The following is a 22,899-nucleotide window of genomic DNA, read 5'->3' as shown; positions in this document are numbered from 1 at the left end:
CCCTCCACCCACATTATCTGTACCTTTAAGACCTGGCTGGCTGTAGAGATTTGCATTCTAATCAGTATTCTGTAACTTGATTTCTGTGTCTCTGTGCACTGTTGGAGAACAGATTTTCACTCCATCTGACGAAGGGGCAGCGCTCCGAAAGCTTATGGCATTTGCCACCAAATAAACCTGTTGGACTTTAACCTGGTGTTGTGAGACTTCTTACTGTGTGAACCCCTTTAATACAGGAACCAGACTCTGGGTTTATCTGTCTGAACCCCTTTAATACAGGAACCAGACTCTGGGTTTATCTGTCTGAACCCCTTTAATACAGGAACCAGACTCTGTGTTTATCTGTCTGAACCCCTTTAATGATGTGGAGATGCCGGCGTTGGATTGGGGTAAACACAGTAAGAAGTCTTACAACACCAGGTTAAAGTCCAACAGGTTTATTAGGTAGGACAACCTTTCGGAGTATCATTCCTTCTTCAGGTGAGTGAGGAGTTGTATTCACAAACAGGGCATACAGAGACACAAACTCAATTTACAAGATAATGGTTGGAATGCAAGTCTTTACAGGTAATCAAGTCTTAAAGGTACAGAGAATGTGAGTGGAGAGAGGGTTAAGCACAGGTTAAAGAGATGTGTATTGTCTCCAGTCAGGACAGTTAGTGAGATTTTGCAAGTCCAGGCAAGTCGTGGGGGTTACAGACAGTGTGACTCCCGAGCACTTCAGCAGTCACGGGCATTCAGCCTTGGATCTTCAGGTAAGCGTTCTCCAAGGCGGCCTTCACGACACACGACAGCGCAGAGTCGCTGAGCAGAAACTGATAGCCAAGTTCCGCACACATGAGGACGGCCTAAACCGGGATGTTGGATTTATGTCACATTATCTGTAACCCCCACAGCTGGCCTCCTGGACTTGCAGAATTTCACGAGCTGTTCTGTCTGGAGACAATACACATCTCTTTAACCTGTGTTGAATGCTCCCTCCACCCACATTGTCTGTACATTTAAGACCTGGCTGGCTGTAGAGATTTGCATTCTAATCAGTATTCTGTAATTTGATTTCTGTGTCTGTTTGCACTGTTTGAGAACAGATATCCACTCCATCTGACAAAGGAGCTGTGCTCCGAAAGCTTATGGTATTTGCTACCAAATAAACCTGTTGGACTTTAACCTGGTGTTGTGAGACTTCTTACTGTGCATATTAGGTAGACAACGTTGGCTGAGTTGCAAGAGTATGAACCGTGTACCTGGTGGATGTTGTTCTCACGTGAGATGATGGCATCCATGTCGATCATCCGGCATGTCTTGCAGAGGTTGCTGTGGCAGGGTTGTGTGGTGTCGTGGTCATTGTTCTCCTGAAGGCTGGGTAGTCAAAGAGACCATTGCTGCGGACAATGGTCTCTTTGAGGTTGTGCAGTTGTTTGAAGGCAAGAAGTGGGGGTGTGGGGATGGCCTTGGCGAGATGTTCGCCTTCATTGATGACATGTTGAAGGCTCCGGAGAAGATGTTGTAGCTTCTCCGTTCTGGGGAAGTACTAGATGACGTAGAGTACTCTGTCCGCCGTGTCCCGTGTTTGTCTTCTGAGGAGATCGGTACGGTTTTTCGCTGTGGCGCATTGGAACTGTCGATCAATGAGTTGAGCACCATATCCTGTTTTTATGAGGGCGTCTTTCAATGTCTGTAGGTGTCTGTTGTGATCCTCCTCATCTGAACAGATCCTGTGTATATGGAGGGCTTGTCCTTCCTCCAAATCATTTATATATATTACATTGTTACACCGGAGAGGGAGCGATTCGAGTGAGAGGAGCTGAAGGTACGAGACTTTGATTTTTACATTACTTTTTGTTGGAGTTTTTATTTCGAGTACAAGAGGAAATGGGAAACCGGAAGTAGGCCGCAGAGAGGCCTGGGAAGGTTTTCTTTTGCCCAATAAATTTGAACGGGGAGGAAACCCGAGATCCTACACGTGTAATGTCTCCCACCTTCCCCCCTCCTCTCACCTAAAAAAAAAAGACTCGGAGTGAGAGCAGGTGAGCTTTTTTTTTCTCTTTTGTTTCTTAGTTTGGGAAGTTAGCAGGGATGTCAGTGCAGGCAGTGCAATGTTCCTCCTGTGGGATGTTTGAGGTGAGGGACACCAGTGTCCCGGCTGAGTACACCGGCAGGAAATGGACCCAATTCCAGCTCCTGGAAGACCGTGTTAGGGAGCTGGAGCTGGATGAACTCAGGATCATTTGGGAGGCAGAGGCAGCTATAGATAGAAGTGGCAGCTATAGATAGAAGCTACAGGGAGGTAGCTACTCCTAGAAATTATGATACGTGGGTGACGTCTAGAAGGGGTAAGATGCAGTGAGAGCAGCGATTCCCTGGATCCCCTGTTCCTCTGCATAACAAGTATTCCGTTTTGGATACTGTTGGCGGCGGGGGGACTTAGCAGGGGTAAGCCATGGGGTACAGGTCTCTGGGACAGAGTCTGTCCTTGTTGCTCAGAAGGGAAGGGGGGAGAGGAGTAGAACATTAGTAATTGGGGACTCCATAGTTAGGGGGACAGATAGGAGATTCTGTGGGAACGAGAGGGACTTGCGCTTGGTGTGTTGCCTCCCAGGTGCCAGGGTCCATGATGTGTAGGATCGTGTTTTCGGGGTCCTTAAGGGGGAGGGGGACCAGCCCCAAGTCGTGGTTCACATAGGCACCCAAGACACAGGTAGGAAAAGGGATGGGGATGTCTACTTCAAAGCCAGGAGCATCCGGAATAAGGTGGGTGAACTTGCAGCATGGGTTGGTACCTGGGGCTTCGATGTTGTGGCCATCTCGGAGACATGGATAGAGCAGGGACAGGAATGGTTGTTGCAGGTTCCGGGGTTTAGATGTTTCAGTAAGAGCAGGGAAGGTGGTAAAAGAGGTGGAGGTGTGGGATTGTTAGTCAAGGACAGTATTACAGTGGCAGAAAGGACGTTTGATGAGGACTCGTCTACTGAGGTAGTTTGGGCTGAGGTTAGAAACAGGAAAGGAGAGGTCACCCTGTTGGGAGTTTTCTATAGACCTCCGAAAAGTTCCAGAGATGTAGAGGAAAGGATTGCAAAGATGATTCTGGATAGGAGCGAAAGTAACAGGGTAGTTGTTATGGGGGACTTTAACTTTACAAATATTGACTGGAAAAGCTACAGTTCGAGTACTTTAGATGGGCCAGCTTTTGTCCAATGTGTGCAGGAGGGTTTCCTGACACAGTATGTAGATAGGCCAACAAGAGGCGAGGCCACATTGGATTTGGTACTGGGTAATGAACCAGGCCAGGTGTTAGATTTGGAGGTAGGTGAGCACTTTGGTGATAGTGACCATAATTCGGTTTTGTTTAATTTAGCTCTGGAAAGGGATAGGTATATACCACAGGGCAAGAGTTATAGCTGGGGGAAAGGAAATTATGATGCGATTAGGCGAGATTTAGGATGCATAGGTTGGGGAAGGAAACTGCAGGGGATGGGCACAATTGAAATGTGGAGCTTGTTCAAGGAACAGCTACTGCGTGTCCTTGATAAGTATGTACCTGTCAGGCAGGGAGGAAGTGGTCGAGTGAGGGAACCGTGGTTTACAAAAGACGTTGAATCTCTTGTGAAGAGGAAGAAGGAGACTTATGTAAAGAAGAGACGTGAAGGCTCAGTTAGGGTGCTTGAGAGTTACACGTTAGCCAGGAAGCACCTAAAGAGAGAGTTAAGAAGAGCCAGGAGGGGACATGAGAAGTCTTTGGCAGGTAGGATCAAGGAAAACACTAAAGCTTTCTACAGGTATGTCAGGAATAAAAGAATGACTAGGGTAAGATTAGGGTCAGTCAAGGACAGTAGTGGGAAGTTGTGCGTGGAGCCTGAAGAGATAGGAGAGGCGCTAAATGAATATTTTTCGTCAGTATTCACGTAGGAAAAAGACAATGTTGTCGAGGAGAATACTGAGATACAGGCTGTTGGGCTAGACGGGATTGAGGTTAATAAGGAGGAGGTGTTAGCAATTCTGGAAAGTGTGAAAATAGATAAGTCCTCTGGGTCGGATGGGATTTATCCTAGTATTCTCTGGGAGGCTAGGGAAGAGATTGCAGAGTCTTTGGCTTTGATCTTTATGTCGTCATTGTCTACAGGAATAGTGCCAGAAGACTGGAGGATAGCAAATGTTGTCCCATTGTTCAAGAAGGGGAGTAGGGACAACCCTGGTAATTATAGACCGGTGAGCCTTACTTCTGTTGTGGGCAAAGTTTTGGAAAGGATTATAAGAGATAGGATTTATAATCATCCAGAAAGGAATAATTTGATTAGGGACAGTCAGCACGGTTTTGTGAAGGGTAGGTCGTGCCTCACAAACCTTATTGGGTTATTTGAGAAGGTGACCAAAGAGGTGGATGAGGGTAAAGCAGTTGATGTGGTGTATATGGATTTCAGTAAAGCGTTTGATAAGGTTCCCCACGGTAAGCTATTGCAGAAGATACGGAGGCATGGGATTGAGGGTGATTTAGCAGTTTGGATCAGGAATTGGCTAGCTGTAAGAAGACAGAGGGTGGTGGTTGATGGGAAATGTTCATCCTGGAGTTCAGTTACTAGTGGTGTACCGCAAGGATCTGTTTTGGGGCCACTGCTGTTTGTCATTTCTATAAATGACCTGGATGAGGGTGTAGAGGAATGGGTTAGTAAATTTGCGGATGACACTAAAGTCGGTGGAGTTGTGGACAGTGCGGAAGGTTGTTGCAGGTTACAGAGGGACATAGATAAGCTGCAGAGCTGGGCTGAGAGGTGGCAAATGGAGTTCAATGCGGAAAAGTGTGAGGTGATTCACTTTGGAAGGAGTAACAGGATTACAGAGTACTGGGCTAATAGTAAGATACTTGGTAGTGTGGATGAACGGAGAGATCTCAGTGTCCATGTGCATAGATCCCTGAAAGTTGGCACCCCAGGTTGATAGGGTTGTTAAGAAGGCGTACGGAGTGTTAGCTTTTATTGGTAGAGGGATTGAGTTTCAGAGCCAGGAGGTCATGTTGCAGCTGTACAAAACTCTGGTGCGGCCGCACTTGGAGTATTGCGTACAGTTCTGGTCGCCGCATTATAGGAAGGATGCGCAAGCATTGGAAAGGGTGCAGAGGAGATTTACCAGGATGTTGCTTGGTATGGTGGGAAGGTCTTATGAGGAAAGGCTGAGGGACTTAAGATTGTTTTCGTTGGAGAGAAGAAGGTTAAGAAGTGACTTAATAGAGGCATACAAGATGATCAGAGGATTAGATAGGGTGGATAGTGAGAGCCTTTTTCCTTGGATGGTGATAGCTCGCGTGAGGGGACATAGCTTTAAATTGAGAGGTGATAGATATAGGACAGAGGTCAGAGGTAGTTTCTTCACTCAGAAAGTAGTAAGGGCGTGGAATGCCCTGCCTGCAGCAGTAGTGGACTCGCCAACATTAAGAGCATTCAAATGGTTATTGGATAAACATATGGGTGATATTGGAATAGTGTAGGTTAGATGGGCCTTAGATTGGTTTCACTCGTTGGCGCAACATCGAGGGCCGAAGGGCCTGTACTGCACTGTAATGTTCTATGTTCTATGTTCTATTGCGAACAGCAAAAGTCCCAGCACTGCTGCGTGAGGAATGCCACTTGTCACAGCCCTCCATTCAGAAACGCACCCGTCCAATGCTACCCTCTGTCTTCTGTGACCGAGCCAGTTTTGTATCCACCTTACCAGCTCACCTCTGATCCCATGCAATCACCTTCTGCACCAGTCTGCCATGAGGGACCTTGTCAAAGGCCTTACTGAAGTCCATGTAGACAACATCCACTGCCCTACCCTCATCAACCATCTTCGTCACTTCTTCGAAAAACTTGATCAAGTTAGTGAGACACGACCTCCCCTCCAGAAAACCATGTTGTAAGTGAAAACTCTGCTGTCTGTCCCATTGACAGTGAGATGGTGGGGTGGGGGTGAGGGTGGGGTGGGGGTGAGGGTGGGGTGGGGGTGATGGTGGGGCTGGGGGTGAGGGTGATGGTGGGGTGGGGGTGGGGGTAGTGATGGTTGGGGGGGGTGGGGTGGGGGTGATGGTGGGGGTGAGGGTGGGGTGGGGGTGATGGTGGGGTGGGGGTGATGGTGGGGTGGGGGTGGGGGTGAGGGTGGGGGTGAGGGTGGGGGGGTGGGGGTGAGGGTGGGGGTGAGGGTGGGGGGGTGAGGGTGGGGTGGGGGTGAGAGTAATGGTGGGGTGGGGGGGTGAGGGTGGGGTGGGGGTGAGAGTAATGGTGGGGTGGGGTGGGGGTGATGGTGGGGTGGGGGTGATGGTGGGGTGGGGGTGGGGGTGATGGTGGGGTGGGGGTGGATGGAGGGGGGGTGAGGGTGGGGTGGGGGTGAGAGTAATGGTGGGGTGGGGGTGAGGGTGGGGGTGATGGTGGGGTGGGGGTGATGGTGGGATGGGGGTGATGGTGGGGTGGGGGTGATGGTGGGGTGGGGGTGATGGTGGGGTGGGGGTGATGGTGGGGTGGGGGTGATGGTGGGGGTGATGGTGGGGGTGAGGGTGGGGTGAGGGTGATGGTGGGGTGGGGTTAAGGGTAGGGTGGGGGTGATGGTGGGGTGGGGGTAAGGGTAGGGTAGGGTGGGGGTGATGGTGGGGGGGGCGAGGGTGGGATGGGGGTGATGGTGGGGGGGTGAGGGTGGGGTGGGGGTGATGTGTGGGTGATGGTGGGGTGGGGGTGCCGGGGGGTGGGGGGGGGGGGAGGGAGAGGAATAATGTCCCAGCCTCTGTCAGGAAAAGCCGGGTTAAAAGCTGCTTTTCCGCTGAAGGGATTGGAGTGAAACAACAATCCGAGTGCCGGCTCCCGGGAAACTGTCCAGCCCACACCCGGGGAGAGGGAGCAGAGAGCGGGGATGGTCCAAATGTCCAGCATTCTCCCCCCTCTCCCCCGCAGAGGAAGGAGAGAGCGGGGATGTTCAGCACCCTCTCTCTGTGTGAATGGAACCAGCTGCAGGACCCTACCCCAGATTAACTATTTCCTGCTCAGCGTGACAGTGAATGTGTTTGTGTCCCTCCTGCTCTCAGTGTGGAGTCTCCGAGCTGATCCCTGTGTGGGGAATGGATGGAAAGGAGCTGCAGGGACTGTCAGTGTCTCAGGGTGGGGTGAGGTGGGGCAGGGGGCAAGCTGGGTGGTGGAGAAGAGGGGGATCTGGGGGAAACTTTCCTCCATCTTCACCCCCATTCAGCTCTTTATTCTCTGTCTCTCGAAACCAGTTCTATTTCTGGGAAACTTCTCCAAACTGGTTTTTAAAAGGAGATATTTCACCCTGAGAGGAACTGTATTAGAATCGTAAAAAAGAGAGTGACGATTAGGAAGCTTTGTCCACTCAGGAATGGAGCTGGCCAGGAAGTGAAGCCCAGTGAAATGTCACTCTGTAGATGAACTGTGACAGAACCAAGCATCTATGAAGCGGCAGTGCCAGGCCAGGAAATGGACCGACCAGATCGTGAAGCTATTGAAGATTTGAATAAAAAGAAAAGAATGCTGGAAATCCCAGCAGTTGTAGAGACCGAAGGAGTTTCACATTTCAGTTCTGTGACCTTTCACCAGAACTGAGTATTAGCGTGTTGTTCGCACTGAGCTCAAAGGGACAAAGATCCCAAATTCAGTCCCATTCCGGGACTTAAACACAAAAATCGAGGCTGACATATTCCCGATAGCAGAGACTCCATTTCAGAAAGTATTTCATTGGATCTCAACTCATGCTGAACTAAAATCGTACATCATAGAACACCTACAGTGTAGAAGAGGCCATTCAGCCCATCAGGTCTGCACTGACCCTCTGACAGAACATCTTACCCAGACCCTCTGCCCCGCCCTATCCCCGTAACCCCACACATTTACCACAGACAATCCATTTAACCAACACATCTTTGGATTGTGGGAGGAAACTGGAGCATCTGGAGAAAACACACACAGACATGGGAAGAATGTGCAAACTCCACACAGCCAACCAAGACCTGAATTGAACCCGCAAGAGAGACAAACACAATCCAAGCTGACAAGATAAGGCATTGCGCCCAGCTTGGGCTTGATCCGATGCTTGATCTTAGCCAATTGTCTGAGAAACAATTATGTGGTCATCATTCCTCATTATTGGCTGACCGTGCACCCTTAACTACTATTGGGCCATATATTGGGCATACCATTATTAGCTGCCAGTCAATCGCAAAGATGGTCACTGATCTTCCCTGCACACTCCTGTGATATAAAGTATCGTCAATCAGAATGCTATGTTAATGCTGATGCATTATCACACTTACCTTTACCTATTGAGCAGATGCCAACAACTAGTTTTGCTAATATTCTTTACTTTTCGCTAGAAGAGCATTTCCTTGTGCCAGCTTCTCAAGTTCAGAAACATACCAGAAATGACCCTGTCTTGGGGAAGGTATTGGATATGGTATTGAAAGGAATGATAGCTGGAACGCAACATTAACATCCTGATTTTAAACCAACTGTGCCAAGAAAGCTTGAGTTCACCAGCCAAGATGGCTGTCTATTGTGGGGAATCTGAATGATCATTCTTCCTAGTCTGCGTGAAGAGTTCTTGAACACCTACATGAAGGACATTGGATGGCATGGTGGCACAGTGGTTACCACTGCTGCCTCCTAGGGCCAGGGACCTGGGATCGGTTTCCAGCTTGGGTCACTGTCTGTCCAGAGTCTGCACATTCTCCTCGTGTCTGTGTGGGTTTCCTCCGAGTGCTCCAGTTTCCTCCCACAGTCCAAAGATGTGCGGGTTAGATGGATTGACCATGCTGAAATTTTCCTTAGTGTCTGGGGGATTAGCAGGGTAAATGTATGGAGTTACGGGAATAGGGCCTGGTGGGAGTGTTGCTAGTGCAGGCTCAATGGGCCAAATGGCCTCCTTCTGCACTATAGGGATTCTAAGATTCTAAGATATTGGTATAGTCCAGATGAAGGAAGTAGCACATAGTTATTTTTGGTGGCTGGATCTGGATGCTCAGATTGAAGAAAAAGAGGGACAGTGTCGATCTCGTAGATGAATAAGAAATACATCACCATTGTCTCATTTACAGCCTGACTGTTGATGTAGATTTTGTTGGTCCGTTTGAGGGTTGCATGTTTTTAGTTAGAATTGATGCACACTCAAAATGGCCAGAAATTGTTATCATGAGATCTACAAACAAACCATTAAAAAACTTGATGAAATCTTTGCAAGACTTGGTAAACTGGAACAGATTATTAGTAATAATGGTTCACAGTTCACTTCACAGAAGATTATCTGAAAGTAAATGGTCTTCAGTACGTAAATTGCAGGCATTATCATCCATCAACCAATAGATTAGCTGAAAGACTTGTACAATCTTTGAAAGATTCTTCAAAAGAGCAAGGTTGATTGTCATGCCATGTGAAAAGCTTTTTGGTATCTTGTAGAAAACTCCTCCTGCAACTGCCCAAAGTTCTCCTGCGTTGATCAAGAGAAAGTTGCGAACTATGTTTGATTTGTTGTTACCTCCAGAAACCTCAGAGATAGAGCGTCAACAACAATCTCAAGTTGCCAGATGAGATGTGAGAGCAAGATGTTGTGGGAAAAATCCACTAGTAGTCAGACTTCGAGATTCAGAAAATACGATTTATTAAATGGAGCTCCATAGAGACAAAGTACTTGGTCTGTAGTAAACCTTCTCTCCATTGTATACCGGGAGCGGTTCAAATTTATACCCTTTACACAATGGGTTAGACCGGTGATTCGAAGATTATCACATTTACAAGTATTTAGCATTTCATGAATGGGTACATTTCCCCATATTTACAAGAATACAAACAGGTATAGACATTTAGCATTTTATGAATGGGTACATCTCCTTATGTCTGTATCTATCAATGGCTAGTTTCGTCTCGTTCAGGTGCTAATCGGTTCCCTCGCATTCATATTTCCCGCCTTCCTTTAACATTAATCTAAGCTCTTTGTTTTGGGGTTTCCTTATCTTAAAAGATGTCTTGACCCTTGGCTTTGGCTTCCTGAGGTGTTTGTTTGCTATGAGTCACTGTCTGTGATTTGGAAATGGCTTGTGTGTTAGGTTTTTTCTGAACAGCAGGAGCCTGTGTCTGCTCTTTTGGCTTTCCCAGTTAACCCTTTATGTGCCAGGCAGCCATTTTAGAGTGTGCTTTCTTGTATTGCCATTTTAGAGTGTGCCCCCCTTGTATTTTCCCCCTTACAGTCCCTCCTTTTGGTCGGATTATAGCTTGGACAATCCTCAGACCAACAATCATACATTCACATATACAGGTCTTCGTTCTTCTCTCCTTCTTTGCTTCTTTTGATGTCTTTATTTCTTCCAGTATCTTCATTTCTTCTGACGTCTTCGGGGATCTTCATTAGGGGTTCTTCTTCGATGTACACACTGGCTCCTGGCACAATTCTTGTCAACATTATTTTAAAACAGGCTTTAAGGCATCCCACAGTCAGACAACAGACAAGTATAATGACAATGAGTATAATCAACCCATGTAACAGGTACGATTCCCATGTAAATGTATGTGGGCTTTGTAAAACAAGTTGTCTTCTAGCCCAGTCAGATTTACGGTTACCACAACACAAAATAATACAATTACATACGCGATTACATACATATTCGCAACAGTTATAAAACTTAACACTACAATTCAATTTTTTACAGTTATTTCATTTATTAACCCGCGCACGCCGGCTCTTGCTTGCAGTCTTTGCCTGTGTCGAGGAAAGCAGTTCTGTTAGTTCATCAATTTAGCTACTTATCTCCTTTGTATAATTTCAGCTGTGTCCAGTGCTTCCAGACACCTTTCCTCTTATGTCTATACAGGCACAGGTATCCCCACTAATTATAATTTCATGTGGCCCATTCCACTTTGGTGCAAACCCTGGTTTGTCGGGTAGTGTTTTCACTAGGACGCGACTTCCCACTGTTGGGACGTCAGGGAGCATTTCCAGCTCTCTCTCTGCGTCTTTTATTTCCTGATTGTCTTTTACCAATTTGCGCATCCCTTTTAGCTGGGTGCTCAGGTCCAGAACGTATCTTTTGATTTTATCTTTTAGTGGACCGACATCGGTCCCACCTGTTATGATGCTTTCTGGTAATTGCATCGCCCGTCCTGTCATTAGTTCATAAGGGGTTAATCCGGTTGTCCGGTTTGTGGTAGCTCTTAATTTCTTTAAACTAGTGGGCAATACCTCTGCCCACCTTCTCCCTGATGTTTGTATGTCTTTAGCTAGTGCATTATACATTTTAACTATATATCCCCCTTCCATAGCAAGCTTAGTGTGAATTAAATAACACTTTGTACTGGCCTTTTTTGGCTGCAATTGGACATCCATTCATTTGTATGTAATCTTTATCAAAAGACATCGCTTTCCCCATTAAAATCACATGCCATACAGTTCCGATCTTTATATGATGTACTCTTACATTATCTCTAATTTGATCATTTGTTTGTGTGTAAGCGCTACACCACAGTACTTCACAAAATAATTATGTCTTTATCAATACACAATATAGTATATGAATATATCATACAAAGTTGGTTAAGGCTTTTCAGGATTTGATGTTATTCTTGTGTCTATATGGCAGTGCTATACTGTATAATAAAAATAATCAAGCGGCAGTTGTATCATACCACTTTACACATCGTAACCGTGATATCCAAACCCTTTTAATTCAAGCCGTTTCTATTTTTAAACTGAGCTCCAGATCGAAACCCCCGCACTCTAGGAAAAGTAACAGGCGCCGAATCAAAATCAAAGCAGGTACAATACATACCAGTTATTTGATTAGGAACATTTTGGTTTCTTAACTGGCTAGATTTTAAGCTTTGCAGTGCTTTTATATTTGGCAAACCTTGAACCTTGATGGCTCATGAAATTCCGATGGCAGTACATAATTTTAACTAGTTCAGGATACTAAACTATCTGACGTTCGCAAATCGCGATATTCTGCGATTAATACTGTATTTCACTGACTTGATATACTTTAAACTGATTCATAGACCTCAGTCTTTTGTTCCTGCTTTTCTACCTTTCCACAAAATAACTTATTTTCTTCTCTTAACTCCTCGACTAACTCTTATAATTTCTACTTCAAGACAAAGGAAAGAGCACATGCTTCCTTCCAAGGTTTAAATCCTTTCTTAACATTAAAACAAACAACAACAAAGCATCCACGCAACCACTTTGTTTAAACACACACACACATACACATGGAAGCTTCCAAAAGTCATTCCACAGTACATCCTTTTTCATTCAAACTTATCATTTCAGACTGGGATGAGTGTAAAACATTCAAAGAGAATACAGAACGTTGATTAAGACAATCGCTTTTATTCTTCTTTCTTCCAAACTGCAATTGACTCAAAACAGAAGTAAATTCAAGAAATCTTATCACTTTAATCTTTAACAGTTTTAACACTCTCCCAGCCCCCTGAGGCTAAACCAAGGTGCAATATACACTGCACCCACTGCCTGTAGCAAACATTCCACAGGAACAAAGAGCTCCCTGCTCTCAATCTAATTACAACAACAACCACCTACATTCGACAAGCTACCAGATCTCACAAACACACTGAAATACAAAAACTAAGATCTCTCCTATCCATCTGCAGGTATGCCACTAGCCCATTCTACCAATTCATCGTAATCTTGGGACATAATCACTCCCATTTTTAGGATGACCTGGTGAGAACTAGAGAGTCCATCCTTAAAAGCCTGGATGAACGCTCAATCTCCTCGCCCTGGATTCCCATGTCCTGAGCACTCTTGGTATATTCGGAACAATCGTTCCCCATACTCAGAGGCTCCTTCTCCTTTTAGCTGCTTTGTGGTGGTAATTCTGCTCCAGTTAGTGGGAGCATTCCCTAAGACCCTCTGAATTTCTTCTTTAAACTGTAAGAAGGGTGCCTGTTGGGCATCTATTTCTGCTGTTAGGGGGATTACATGTGTCCACCGTCCCCCACTATAATCCTGCGCTATAGGGGAAGCGGGTCCACCTACTACCTGTCTCCATTTATCCGCTGGACAGGCTGCCCTGACCAGTTGGTGTATGTCTCTTAGGTGTAATTGATGTCCTACCCAGATTGTGTCTAATTCCTCCCAGAATGTGGTGTTCGCGCTTCTGGTTTGTAATTTGCCCAGGGAAGCCATTATCTGCTGTCTTTCCCCTGGGGTAAAGGGTTTATAATTTGCCTTGGGTCGCGCTGCGGTCCCCCCTCTAGTTATGGGCGCTAAGTTATGTTCCAGCTGTTCCCACTCTTCTGAGGGTGCCGTTGGCCCTTGCTGGGTGGACTCATAAGAAGGTAGAGGATCAGTTTCTCCTCCCCCTTGCCTTTCTAAAACCTGATTTCGTTTTTCCAATTCCCTCACTTGGGATTCTAGTTCTCTAATTCTTTCTTTGTCCTCTCTCCATTTCCTTGTAGAGGCAATTGTTTGTTCAATTAGACCTGCTAACTGATGTGTTAATATTATTCCTATTTTCTTTGTTCTATCTCTTTTCACTTTATCTATCCACTTTCTCTGCTGCTCTAAGGTTTGAGAAGTATCCCAGCCATCCTTTTGCATTCTTTTTATTAACTCCTTCCTGTCTGTCATGTAGATTTCAATCAGGGAACCTGCAGATCCCCTTTTAACTTCACTATCTGCCATTTCGCAGATTTCACTAACCCCGGCCACGATTATTCTTTAGTAAAGTGTGCTAACTACCGTAGGGACTTCACTACCCCCGGCCACTATTACTACTCTTAGCAAAGTGTGTTAACTACCGTAGGGACTTCACTACCCCCGGCCACTATTACTACTCTTAGCAAAGTGTGTTAACTACCGTAGGGACTTCACTACCCCCGGCCACTATTGCTATTCTCACACCGTGTTTTACTGCCGTTACAGGGTTTTAAGTTATACTCACGGCTTCCACGATTACCACTTCGGCAATGTGCTTCTCCACCGGATTTCGGTTTAGGTCAGAGTTGATCAAACTCCTGTTCCGCCCCGCTTTTCACCACATTGACAGTACAGTTTCCAACTTTTCAAACTTTCATGCAATCAGCTGGCACCTCTGCGTCTGTTCGCCACTACAGAGGGTGATGTTCAACCGACTTCTGCCCTTTTGTGCTTCACAATCCTTTAGTGCCCTTGGTGTCTCTCACTCACTTCAATTCCTGACCTTCACGTGGCAGATTTCTGCTCTTAATAGCCAGTCTAAGGCAGAGGTTTTGAGACAGGCACTACCTTGTCCTTTTTGTCGATCAGCACAAATCACAGTTATTTATTCCTATCAGCAGTTAGTACTTATCACTATAACAAATACTATCACAAATACACAGTACAAATATTTCCCCCTTATAAACCGTATTTTCTGATCCAGTCCGACTGTCACAGATTCCGTGATCTCTACCCCGGTTGCGACCATGGCCAATCGGTCTCACCAGTAATAGGATCCTGCCGACTACGCCATTTGTTGTGGGAAAAATCCACTAGTAGTCAGACTTCGAGATTCAGAAAATACGATTTATTAAATGGAACTCCATAGAGACAAAGTACTTGGTCTGTAGTAAACCTTCTCTCCATTGTATACCGGGAGCGGTTCAAATTTATACCCTTTACACAATGGGTTAGACCGGTGATTCGAAGATTATCACATTTACAAGTATTTAGCATTTCATGAATGGGTACATTTCCCCATATTTACAAGAATACAAACAGGTATAGACATTTAGCATTTTATGAATGGGTACATCTCCTTATGTCTGTATCTATCAATGGCTAGTTTCGTCTCGTTCAGGTTCTAATCGGTTCCCTCGCATTCATATTTCCCGCCTTCCTTTAACATTAATCTAAGCTCTTTGTTTTGGGGTTTCCTTATCTTAAAAGATGTCTTGACCCTTGGCTTTGGCTTCCTGAGGTGTTTGTTTGCTATGAGTCACTGTCTGTGATTTGGAAATGGCTTGTCTGTTAGGTTTTTTCTGAACAGGAGGAGCCTGTGTCTGCTCTTTTGGCTTTCCCAGTTAACCCTTTATGTGCCAGGCAGCCATTTTAGAGTGTGCTTTCTTGTATTGCCATTTTAGAGTGTGCCCCCCTTGTATTTTCCCCCTTACAGTCCCTCCCTTTGGTCGGATTATAGCTTGGACAATCCTCAGACCAACAATCATACATTCACATATACAGGTCTTCGTTCTTCTCTCCTTCTTTGCTTCTTTTGATGTCTTTATTTCTTCCAGTATCTTCATTTCTTCTGACGTCTTCGGGGATCTTCATTAGGGGTTCTTCTTCGATGTACACACTGGCTCCTGGCACAATTCTTGTCAACATTATTTTAAAACAGGCTTTAAGGCATCCCACAGTCAGACAACAGACAAGTATAATGACAATGAGTATAATCAACCCATGTAACAGGTACGATTCCCATGTAAATGTATGTGGGCTTTGTAAAACAAGTTGTCTTCTAGCCCAGTCAGATTTACGGTTACCACAACACAAAATAATACAATTACATACGCGATTACATACATATTCGCAACAGTTATAAATCTTAACACTACAATTCAATTTTTTACAGTTATTTCATTTATTAACCCGCGCACGCCGGCTCTTGCTTGCAGTCTTTGCCTGTGTCGAGGAAAGCAGTTCTGTTAGTTCATCAATTTAGCTACTTATCTCCTTTGTATAATTTCAGCTGTGTCCAGTGCTTCCAGACACCTTTCCTCTTATGTCTATACAGGCACAGGTGTCCCCACTAATTATAATTTCATGTGGCCCATTCCACTTTGGTGCAAACCCTGGTTTGTCGGGTAGTGTTTTCACTAGGACGCGACTTCCCACTGTTGGGACGTCAGGGAGCATTTCCAGCTCTCTCTCTCTGCGTCTTTTATTTCCTGATTGTCTTTTACCAATTTGCGCATCCCTTTTAGCTGGGTGCTCAGGTCCAGAACGTATCTTTTGATTTTATCTTTTAGTGGACCGACATCGGTCCCACCTGTTATGATGCTTTCTGGTAATTGCATCGCCCGTCCTGTCATTAGTTCATAAGGGGTTAATCCGGTTGTCCGGTTTGTGGTAGCTCTTAATTTCTTTAAACTAGTGGGCAATACCTCTGCCCACCTTCTCCCTGATGTTTGTATGTCTTTAGCTAGTGCATTATACATTTTAACTATATATCCCCCTTCCATAGCAAGCTTAGTGTGAATTAAATAACACTTTGTACTGGCCTTTTTTGGCTGCAATTGGACATCCATTCATTTGTATGTAATCTTTATCAAAAGACATCGCTTTCCCAATTAAAATCACATGCCATTCAGTTCCGATCTTTATATGATGTACTCTTACATTATCTCTAATTTGATCATTTGTTTGCGTGCAAGCGCTACACCACAGTACTTCACAAAATAATTATGTCTTTATCAATACACAATATAGTATATGAATATATCATACAAAGTTGGTTAAGGCTTTTCAGGATTTGATGTTATTCTTGTGTCTATATGGCAGTGCTATACTGTATAATAAAAATAATCAAGCGGCAGTTGTATCATACCACTTTACACATCGTAACCGTGATATCCAAACCCTTTTAATTCAAGCCGTTTCTATTTTTAAACTGAGCTCCAGATCGAAACCCCCGCACTCGAGGAAAAGTAACAGGCGCCGAATCAAAATCAAAGCAGGTACAATACATACCAGTTATTTGATTAGGAACATTTTGGTTTCTTAACTGGCTAGATTTTAAGCTTTGCAGTGCTTTTATATTTGGCAAACCTTGAACCTTGATGGCTCATGAAATTCCGATGGCAGTACATAATTTTAACTAGTTCAGGATACTAAACTATCTGACGTTCGCAAATCGCGATATTCTGCGATTAATACTGTATTTCACTGACTTGATATACTTTAAACTGATTCATAGACCTCAGTCTTTTGTTCCTGCTTTTCTACCTTTCCACAAAATAACTTATTTTCTTCTCTTAACTCCTCAACTAACTCTTATAATTTCTACTTCAAGACAAAGGAAAGAGCACATACTTCCTTCCAAGGTTTAAATCCTTTCTTAACATTAAAACAAACAACAACAAAGCATCCACGCAACCACTTTGTTTAAACACACACACACACACACATGGAAGCTTCCAAAAGTCATTCCACAGTACATCCTTTTTCATTCAAACTTATCATTTCAGACTGGGATGAGTGTAAAACATTCAAAGAGAATACAGAACATTGATTAAGACAATCGCTTTTATTCTTCTTTCTTCCAAACTGTAATTGACTCAAAACAGAAGTAAATTCAAGAAATCTTATCACTTTAATCTTTAACAGTTTTAACACTCTCCCAGCCCCCTGAGGCTAAACCAAGGTGCAATATACACTGCACCCACTGCCTGTAGCAAACATTCCACAGGAACAAAGAGCTCCCTGCTCTCAATCTAATTACAACAACAACCACCTACATTCGACAAGCTACCAGATCTCACAAACACACTGAAATACAAAAACTAAGATCTCTCCTATCCATCTGCAGGTATGCCACTAGCCCATTCTACCAATTCATCGTAATCTTGGGACATAATCACTCCCATTTTTAGGATGACCTGGTGAGAACTAGAGAGTCCATCCTTAAAAGCCTGGATGAACGCTCAATCTCCTCGCCCTGGATTCCCATGTCCTGAGCACTCTTGGTATATTCGGAACAATCGTTCCCCATACTCAGAGGCTCCTTCTCCTTTTAGCTGCTTTGTGGTGGTAATTCTGCTCCAGTTAGTGGGAGCATTCCCTAAGACCCTCTGAATTTCTTCTTTAAACTGTAAGAAGGGTGCCTGTTGGGCATCTATTTCTGCTGTTAGGGGGATTACATGTGTCCACCGACCCCCACTATAATCCTGCGCTATAGGGGAAGCGGGTCCACCTACTACCTGTCTCCATTTATCCGCTGGACAGGCTGCCCTGACCAGTTGGTGTATGTCTCTTAGGTGTAATTGATGTCCTACCCAGATTGTGTCTAATTCCTCCCAGAATGTGGTGTTCGCGCTTCTGGTTTGTAATTTGCCCAGGGAAGCCATTATCTGCTGTCTTTCCCCTGGGGTAAAGGGTTTATAATTTGCCTTGGGTCGCGCTGTGGTCCCCCCTCTAGTTATGGGCGCTAAGTTATGTTCCAGCTGTTCCCACTCTTCTGAGGGTGCCGTTGGCCCTTGCTGGGTGGACTCATAAGAAGGTAGAGGATCAGTTTCTCCTCCCCCTTGCCTTTCTAAAACCTGATTTCGTTTTTCCAATTCCCTCACTTGGGATTCTAGTTCTCTAATTCTTTCTTTGTCCTCTCTCCATTTCCTTGTAGAGGCAATTGTTTGTTCAATTAGACCTGCTAACTGATGTGTTAATATTATTCCTATTTTCTTTGTTCTATCTCTTTTCACTTTATCTATCCACTTTCTCTGCTGCTCTAAGGTTTGAGAAGTATCCCAGCCATCCTTTTGCATTCTCTTTATTAACTCCTTCCTGTCTGTCATGTAGATTTCAATCAGGGAACCTGCAGATCCCCTTTTAACTTCACTATCTGCCATTTCGCAGATTTCACTAACCCCGGCCACGATTATTCTTTAGTAAAGTGTGCTAACTACCGTAGGGACTTCACTACCCCCGGCCACTATTACTACTCTTAGCAAAGTGTGTTAACTACCGTAGGGACTTCACTACCCCCGGCCACTATTGCTATTCTCACACCGTGTTTTACTGCCGTTACAGGGTTTTAAGTTATACTCACGGCTTCCACGATTACCACTTCGGCAATGTGCTTCTCCACCGGATTTCGGTTTAGGTCAGAGTTGATCAAACTCCTGTTCCGCCCCGCTTTTCACCACATTGACAGTACAGTTTCCAACTTTTCAAACTTTCATGCAATCAGCTGGCACCTCTGCGTCTGTTCGCCACTACAGAGGGTGATGTTCAACCGACTTCTGCCCTTTTGTGCTTCACAATCCTTTAGTGCCCTTGGTGTCTCTCACTCACTTCAATTCCTGACCTTCACGTGGCAGATTTCTGCTCTTAATAGCCAGTCTAAGGCAGAGGTTTTGAGACAGGCACTACCTTGTCCTTTTTGTCGATCAGCACAAATCACAGTTATTTATTCCTATCAGCAGTTAGTACTTATCACTATAACAAATACTATCACAAATACACAGTACAAATATTTCCCCCTTATAAACCGTATTTTCTGATCCAGTCCGACTGTCACAGATTCCGTGATCTCTACCCCGGTTGCGACCATGGCCAATCGGTCTCACCAGTAATAGGATCCTGCCGACTACGCCATTTGTTGTGGGAAAAATCCACTAGTAGTCAGACTTCGAGATTCAGAAAATACGATTTATTAAATGGAGCTCCATAGAGACAAAGTACTTGGTCTGTAGTAAACCTTCTCGTGATGTGGAGATGCCGGCGTTGGACTGGGGTAAACACAGTAAGAAGTTTAACAACACCAGGTTAAAGTCCAACAGGTTTATTTGGTAGCAAAAGCCACATATACAGGTCTTCGTTCTTCTCTCCTTCTTTGCTTCTTTTGATGTCTTTATTTCTTCCAGTATCTTCATTTCTTCTGACGTCTTCGGGGATCTTCATTAGGGGTTCTTCTTCGATGTACACACTGGCTCCTGGCACAATTCTTGTCAACATTATTTTAAAACAGGCTTTAAGGCATCCCACAGTCAGACAACAGACAAGTATAATGACAATGAGTATAATCAACCCATGTAACAGGTACGATTCCCATGTAAATGTATGTGGGCTTTGTAAAACAAGTTGTCTTCTAGCCCAGTCAGATTTACGGTTACCACAACACAAAATAATACAATTACATACGCGATTACATACATATTCGCAACAGTTATAAAACTTAACACTACAATTCAATTTTTTACAGTTATTTCATTTATTAACCCGCGCACGCCGGCTCTTGCTTGCAGTCTTTGCCTGTGTCGAGGAAAGCAGTTCTGTTAGTTCATCAATTTAGCTACTTATCTCCTTTGTATAATTTCAGCTGTGTCCAGTGCTTCCAGACACCTTTCCTCTTATGTCTATACAGGCACAGGTGTCCCCACTAATTATAATTTCATGTGGCCCTTTCCACTTTGGTGCAAACCCTGGTTTGTCGGGTAGTGTTTTCACTAGGACGCGACTTCCCACTGTTGGGACGTCAGGGAGCATTTCCAGCTCTCTCTCTGCGTCTTTTATTTCCTGATTGTCTTTTACCAATTTGCGCATCCCTTTTAGCTGGGTGCTCAGGTCCAGAACGTATCTTTTGATTTTATCTTTTAGTGGACCGACATCGGTCCCACCTGTTATGATGCTTTCTGGTAATTGCATCGCCCGTCTTGTCATTAGTTCATAAGGGGTTAATCCGGTTGTCCGGTTTGTGGTAGCTCTTAATTTCTTTAAACTAGTGGGCAATACCTCTGCCCACCTTCTCCCTGATGTTTGTATGTCTTTAGCTAGTGCATTATACATTTTAACTATATATCCCCCTTCCATAGCAAGCTTAGTGTGAATTAAATAACACTTTGTACTGGCCTTTTTTGGCTGCAATTGGACATCCATTCATTTGTATGTAATCTTTATCAAAAGACATCGCTTTCCCAATTAAAATCACATGCCATTCAGTTCCGATCTTTATATGATGTACTCTTACATTATCTCTAATTTGATCATTTGTTTGTGTGTAAGCGCTACACCACAGTACTTCACAAAATAATTATGTCTTTATCAATACACAATATAGTATATGAATATATCATACAAAGTTAGAACATAGAACATTACAGCGCAGAACAGGCCCTTCGGCCCACGATGTTGCACCGACCAGTTAAAAAAAAAAAAAAAACTGTGACCCTCCAACCTAAACCAATTTCTTTTCGTCCATGAACCTATCTACGGATCTCTTAAACGCCCCCAAACTAGGCGCATTTACTACTGATGCTGGCAGGGCATTCCAATCCCTCACCACCCTCTGGGTAAAGAACCTACCCCTGACATCGGTTCTATAACTACCCCCCCTCAATTTAAAGCCATGCCCCCTCGTGCTGGATTTCTCCATCAGAGGAAAAAGGCTATCACTATCCACCCTATCTAAACCTCTAATCATCTTATATGTTTCAATAAGATCCCCTCTTAGCCGCCGCCTTTCCAGCGAAAACAATCCCAAATCCCTCAGCCTCTCCTCATAGGATCTCCCCTCCATACCAGGCAACATCCTGGTAAACCTCCTCTGCACCCTCTCCAAAGCCTCCACATCCTTCCTGTAATGTGGGGACCAGAACTGCACACAGTACTCCAAGTGCGGCCGCACCAGAGTTGTGTACAGTTGCAACATAACGCTACGACTCCTAAATTCAATCCCCCTACCAATAAACGCCAAGACACCATATGCCTTCTTAACAACCTTATCTACTTGATTCCCAACTTTCAGGGATCTATGCACACATACACCTAGATCCCTCTGCTCCTCCACACTATTCAAAGTCCTCCCGTTAGCCCTATACTCAACACATCTGTTATTCCTACCAAAGTGAATTACCTCACACTTCTCCGCATTAAACTCCATCCGCCACCTCTCGGCCCAACTTTGCAACCTGTCTAAGTCTTCCTGCAAACTACGACACCCTTCCTCACTGTCTACCACACCACCGACTTTGGTGTCATCAGCAAATTTGCTAATCCACCCAACTATACCCTCATCCAGATCATTAATAAATATTACAAACAGCAGTGGCCCCAAAACAGATCCCTGAGGTACACCACTTGTAACCGCACTCCATGATGAATATTTACTATCAACCACCACCCTCTGTTTCCTATCCGCTAGCCAATTCCTGATCCAATTTCCTAGATCACCCCCAATCCCATACATCTGCATTTTCTGCAGAAGCCTACCATGGTGAACCTTATCAAACGCCTTACTAAAATCTATATATACCACGTCCACTGCCTTGCCCCCATCCACCTCCTTGGTCACTTTCTCAAAAAACTCAATAAGGTTAGTAAGGCACGACCTACCTGCCACAAAACCATGCTGACTATTACCTATCAATTCATTACTCTCCAAATAACTATAAATCCTATCCCTTATAATTTTTTCCAACATCTTGCCGACAACAGAAGTGAGACTCACCGGTCTATAATTCCCGGGGAAGTCTCTGTTCCCCTTCTTAAACAATGGGACAACATTCGCTAACCTCCAATCTTCTGGTACTATACCAGAGGCCAACGACGACCTGAAGATCAGAGCCAGAGGCTCTGCAATCACTTCTCTTGCCTCCCAGAGAATCCTTGGATAAATCCCATCCGGACCAGGGGATTTATCTATTTTCAGACCCTCCAGAATATCCTGCACATCCTCCTTATCAACTGTAATACTGTCTATTCTACTCCCTTGCAACCCAGTGTCCTCCTCAGCTATATTCATGCCCCCTTGCGTGAACACCGAAGAGAAATATTGGTTCAATGCTTCACCAATCTCCTCCGGTTCCACACATAACTTCCCTCTGCCATCTATAACTGGCCCTAAACTTGCCCTAACCAACCTTCTGTTCTTGACATACCTATAGAACGCCTTAGGATTCTCTTTAACCCTATCCGCCAAAGTCTTCTCATGTCCCCTTTTAGCCCTTCTAAGCTCGCTCTTCAACTCCCTCTTAGCCAATCTAAAGCTTTCTAGTGCACTACCCGAGTGCTCACGTCTCATCCGAACATAAGCCTCCTTTTTCTTTTTAACCAACAAAGAAACTTTTTTGGTGCACCACGGTTCCCTAGCCCTACCAATTCCTCCTTGCCTGACAGGGACATACCTATCACAGACTCGCAGTAGCTGCTCCTTGAAAAAACTCCACATGTCGGACATTCCCAGTCCCT

This window comes from Mustelus asterias, unplaced genomic scaffold (genome assembly GCF_964213995.1).
Source record: "Mustelus asterias unplaced genomic scaffold, sMusAst1.hap1.1 HAP1_SCAFFOLD_257, whole genome shotgun sequence".
Classification (NCBI taxonomy): domain Eukaryota; kingdom Metazoa; phylum Chordata; class Chondrichthyes; order Carcharhiniformes; family Triakidae; genus Mustelus; species Mustelus asterias.
The sequence above is the reverse complement of the archived record's forward strand: the minus strand, read 5'-3'. Positions refer to the sequence as shown.